The sequence below is a fragment of the Pteropus vampyrus genome, unplaced genomic scaffold (genome assembly GCF_000151845.1).
Source record: "Pteropus vampyrus isolate Shadow unplaced genomic scaffold, Pvam_2.0 Scaffold27, whole genome shotgun sequence".
Lineage (NCBI taxonomy): Eukaryota > Metazoa > Chordata > Mammalia > Chiroptera > Pteropodidae > Pteropus > Pteropus vampyrus.
This window is the reverse complement of record NW_011888808.1, coordinates 10,895,121-10,900,874: the sequence shown is the minus strand read 5'-3', so window position 1 is coordinate 10,900,874 and position 5,754 is coordinate 10,895,121. Positions and strand designations below refer to the sequence as shown.

The following is a 5,754-nucleotide window of genomic DNA, read 5'->3' as shown; positions in this document are numbered from 1 at the left end:
TGCTACATTTCCATTCACTTTTAAAAAGTATCTCAATCGAAATGATATATGGTCTCCTTAGACATTTTAAGTGTATCAAACTGCAGCGTGAAGAGGTTAAGTGACAAGTTTATGATTACACGGCGGGGTGATGTCAGAGCCATAATGCCAAGCCAGGTCCCCTTCTCACTCTTCACATGCCGCACTTCCTCACAGGTGGAAAGAATCCACCTTTGGAATCAGCAATGGGTTTGCATCCTGTAGCAGCCACTTTCTAACTACATGACCTTGGTAAGTTATTTGACTCTCTGAACCTCAGTTTTTTGGAGGTATAAGGGGAATAATAACACAAGCCTTACAAAGTTGTTGTGAAGACTTTAAATAGTACATAGTAAGTGCACTTAAAAAGAAAAAAACTCCATCGCAAACCAGTTTAGTTACCTCCCTTGGACAAGTTACTGTATCTCAATAGACTATAGCTTCCTTATCCATAGATGAGTGAATTCAACAATGAACTCTAATATCCAATATATTGATACTTTGAGCTTCATTGACATGTGAGATTTCTAAATTAAATTACAAACCTAGAGATAAAGTTTTCACAGAGGGAGAAAGGATTTTTGATAGTTTATTTATATCAGTTACAAAGTAGAGAATGCCTCATATAGATGTAGTCTAGAAATTGGGATTTAGAGGATCAGGATGAGTTTACTCTGCCCCTAAATAAAGAATTGACTATGAGGCATCAACTAAGGGTCATGCTGCTCTTGAGAAAGTACCATATTGGTCATACACAATGGTAGTCTTTTCCTTGAGATTCTTAAAGAGGAGAAGTAGTGAATCCTGTGGTCTGTTAATCTGCTTCTTGCCTCTTTCTAAATACCAAGGGCTGGCATTCAACAGAGACAACCATTAGACTTAATATCTTGAGATGATTTTCCCTAGGGGTTGTTTATTTACAAAGCATGCATTTAACAAATATTGGTTGGGCACTTACTGTGTGCTAAACATAATGTCAAACAAAGAACAAAACTACAAACCAGTGACATAGTGATAATGGAGGTAAGGATGATATGAGAGTACTTGAGAAGGGCATCAAATGTAAACTGGGGAGAGTAGGGAAGACCTCCAGAGAAAGTGTAAGATGAGTAAAGAGGTTAGATGAGAGGTTCCAGGAAAAGCTTCCAGTTTTTGCAATAACCTGGAAGATGATAATGTCATGGGACACAAGTGTAACTCAAGTACAAAGTTCAAGGTGAATTAGGAAACAATAGGGCTAGAGAGGTAAGCTGGAGCTAGTGGATAAAGAGCCTTGTAAAGCATGCTGATGAGTTTGAACTTTATCCCTAGGGAAGAAGGGAGCCATTGAAGTATTCTGAACAGGGGCATAAAGATAAGGAAGTCATCATGCTGGCTGCAATGTTGAAGATAGAGAAGGAAGACCAGTTAGGAGACCAGTTATACCCCAAGCAAGAGATGTATATGTCATGAATTTACTTGTATCTGCACTTCTACTGCCATGGTTCAAGAGCTGCTTAAAAGAGGGACTTGACAGGTCATTGTGCCTGGGGAAGGGAAGAGAATAATGCCCAGATTTCTGACTTGGGCAGCTGAGTAGATGAGGCTGCCATTCACTGAGAGGAATCCCAGGAGTGGGATTGGGAATAAGGAAATGTAATGAGTTCTATTCAAGACAGGTTTGTTAAGGGACCTATGCATAATTTATGTAAAATGTCTTGTGGTTGATTTTCTACACAAGTACGGAAGCCACGAGAGAGAGAGAGATCTGGGTTGGAAATCCAGAGCATGGTGCATTGAGAGGGTGAGAGTTTCCGGGAGAAGCTTCCAGTTTCTGCAATAACCAGGAAGGTGATGATGTCATGGGTCACAAGTGTAACTCAACTACAAAGTTCAAGGTGAATTAGGAAATAATAGGGCTACAGAGGTAAGCTTGAGCTAGAAGATATGATTATCATGTGCAGCTTCTTTCTGACCAACTTGTATTTGAGAGTGGATATCACTGACCTTACTTGAAACACTAAAAGCAGCTACCTAGGGCTCAGTTTCAGAAATGTTGTTAACTTTTTAGTCTTCTAGACTCTTGCTCATCAAAGTGTGGACCCCTAAATCAGCTGCATTGACATCACCTGGGAGCTTGTTAGAAATACAGGATTTCAGGCCTCACCTCAGCCCTACTGAATCAGAATCCACATTTAAACAAGATCCTCAGGTGATTTGGATGTACATTAAAGTCTGAGAAGCACACTGTGTTAGACAAAGGGGCCAATTTGAGACCTTCTTCCTTTTATGTCATTTTATCACCTTCTGTGGTACCATGTTTTTAAAATGTTGAGGCTGAGTGATGCAAGCATCATGGCACAGTGAGAAGACTCCATTGTTTCTCCCCTTAAACTTACAACAGACACCACAGAAACACAAAAGATTACATAAGAATACAATGAAAGGCTATACATTACCAGATTCAATAACCTAGAAGAAATGGACAAACTCTTAGAAATATACGGCCTTCCTAGACTGAATCATGAAGAATTGGAAAACCTCAATAGACTGATCACTAGTAAGGAAATTGAAATACTAATTGAAAATCTTCCAAAAAACAAATTCCAAAACCAGATGGCTTTACTGGTGAACTCAAAACATGCAGAGAAGTTTAACACCAATCCTTCTCCACTTTCCCCCCCACCCAAAAAAAATGAAGAGAAGGAAATACTTCTTAACTAACAAAACCATTACCCTGATATAACGAAGCAAGGACATCACCAAAAAAAAAAAAAAAAAAAATTACAGGCCAATAGCTCTGATGAACAGATGCAAATTGAATACAATTAAAAAGATCATACATAACGATCAAGTGGGGTTGATACCAGGGATGTAAAGATGGCTCCTCCTCTGGAAATCAATCAGCGTGATACAACACATTAACAAAATCAAAGATAAAAGTTAAATGATCATATGAGTAGTGCAGAAAAAGCATTTGAGAAGATGCAATATCCATTTCTGATAATAGTAAAACGGGTATAGAAAGAAATAACCTCAGCATAATAAAAGCCATATATGACAGCCCTTCAACTAATATCATATCCAGTGGTGAAAAACCGAAAGCTTTTCCTCTAAGGTCAGGGACAAGACAAGGATGTCCATTTTCACCACTATTATTCAAGATAGTACTCTAAGTCCTAACCAGAGCAATTGGGAAAAAAAGAAAGAAAAGAAAAGGCATCCAAACTGGTAATGAAGAAGTAAAATTGTCACTATTTGCATATACATGATTTTTTTATATAGAAAACCCTAAAGGCTCCACCAAAAAAAAAAAAAAAATAGAAACAATAAACAAACACAGTAAAATTGCAGGATACAAAATCAATATACAAAAATTGTTGTATTCCTATATACTCACAAAGAAATATCAGATTGAGGAAGAAAACAACCCCATTTACAATTGCAACATAGAAGATAAAATATCTTGGAATATACTTAAAGAAGGTGAAGGACTGCTACACTCAAAACTACAAGACATTATTGAAAGAAATTGAAGAAGACACAAAGAAATGGAAAGACATTCTATGCTCATGGATTAGTAGAATTAATATTGTTAAAATGTCCATACTACCCAAAGCAACCTACAGATTCATTGAAATCCCTACCAAAATTCCAATGGCATTTTTTCACAGAAATAGAACAAAAAATCCTCAAATTTGTGTGGCACCACAAAAGCCCCTGAATAGCCAGAACAATCCTGAGGAAAAAAACAAAGCCAGAGGTATCATACTTCTTGATTTCAAACTATTCTACAAAGCTACAGTAATCAAAATAGTACAGTATTGGCAGAAAAACAGATATACAAACCAATGGAACAAAATGGAGAGCCCAGAAATAAACTCACACGTATATGGCCAACAACGAAGGAGTCAAAGTCACGCAGTGGAAAAAGGAAAGTCAATAAATGGTGCTAGGAAAACTGGAAAGTTAAATACAGAAGAGTAAAAATAGACTTCTAGCACCATACAGAAAAATTAACTCTAAATGTATTAAAGACTTAAATATAAAATACATAGAAGAAAACGTAGGCACTAAACTTATAGAATTTGATCTCTAGGGGTTTTTGTGAAGTTGACCCAAAAGGCACGGGAAGTAAAAGCAAAAACAATAAATGGGATGACACTTATGTAAGGAAGACATACAGATGGCCAACAGATATATGAAAAGGTGCTCAACATCACTAGCTATAAGGAAAATGAAAATAAAAACCACAATGACCTACCACTTCACATTTGTTAAAATGGTTATTATCAATAAGACACGAAATAAGAAGTGTTGGAGTGAATGTGGAGAAAAGGGAACCCTCATACACACCTGGTAGGAAATGTAAATTGGTACAGTTACTATGGAAAACAGTATGAAGGTTTCTCAAAAAAATTAAGAATAGAGCCTACCATGTGACCAGAAATCCCTCTTCTGGGTATCTACCCAAAAAAATCGAAAACACTTATTTGTAAAGATATACATACTCCTATGTGTATTGCACCATTATTTATAATAGCCAAGACATGGAAACAACCTAAGTGTCCTTTGACAAATAACTGGATAAAAGGATATATAGTATGTATATACAATGGAATACTATTCAGCCATTAAAAGTTGAAATATTGCCATTTGACACAACATGGATGGAGGATTATGCTAAGTGAAATAAGTCAGACAGAAAAAGACAAGAAATATATGATTTCACTTGTGTGTAGGATATAAGACAAATAAGCAACAAATGAACAAACAAAACAATCTTGTAGACACAGACAACAGAATGATGATTATCAGGTAAAGGTGGGCAGAGGGATGATGAAGAGGGTCAAGAGGGTTAAATGTATGGTGACGAAAAGAGGCTAGACTTCAGGTATTGGGCAGACAACAGATGTCATATTATAAGGATACCCCTGGAACTTATATAATATTATAATTAAACAATGTCACTTCAGTAAATTTAATTTAAAATAAAATATTGAGGTTATAGAATCCTTCTGTAGTTGTGTTGATTTTTGTATAATTGAAGTAGCAACACAGTCTTGAACATGCCTACTAGTATCGGTTATTTTTAAATTATAGGTAGATTGTCTTTAACTGTCTTATTGCTGGATAATTTTTTATCTTAAAATCTTACATTGAAGAGATAGCAACTAACGGTTGGCAGTGAACGTAAATAACAGTGAATTCCACTTGCCAACAATTATCAGAGCACAGAAGTTAATCATTAGCCTCTCTTGAAGGCAGAGCCATGCTTAGAGAAACAACATGAAAGAGCAGCTGTGAGAAATTTCTCAATTTAAAGCACCAACCACACACCCTGTCCACTGTGCCCTCTAAAATGCTTTGAAAATGAGTCATTCGGGTGCTCAGATTTTTGTCAGCCATCTAGGCATCACAATAAACATACCCTCTATGTCTATCTTGTAAGATTGGGTATGAATTCATGTGATTTTTTTCTTTCCTCCAGGCTGTTATACTTTCTTTGGGTGCCATCTAAATTGTTAATGACTTAAAATCAAAATCAAAATTACCATTTACATTAGAGACTATGAAAACCCTTTTCATGTACCTTGGCTAAGAAAAAACATTTAAAATTAATTTAAAAATTATTACTGAGTATCAGCTATATTCTAGGCATTACCTTCATAGTGATTAAAAAAAAAAAAAGCAAAACCCTCATGCACACTATTCTTGTTTTTTTGTTTGTTTCTTTTTTAATTTGGGGAGTGAGGG

The 5,754-nt window shown here is 36.1% G+C and overlaps 1 protein-coding gene across 1 annotated transcript in view; it reads left to right on the top strand.

The window, feature by feature from the left end:
• ADAMTS12 (ADAM metallopeptidase with thrombospondin type 1 motif 12) overlaps positions 1-5,754 on the top strand; it is a 272,991-nt gene that overhangs the window by 259,162 nt on the left and 8,075 nt on the right. The window lies entirely within an intron of this gene.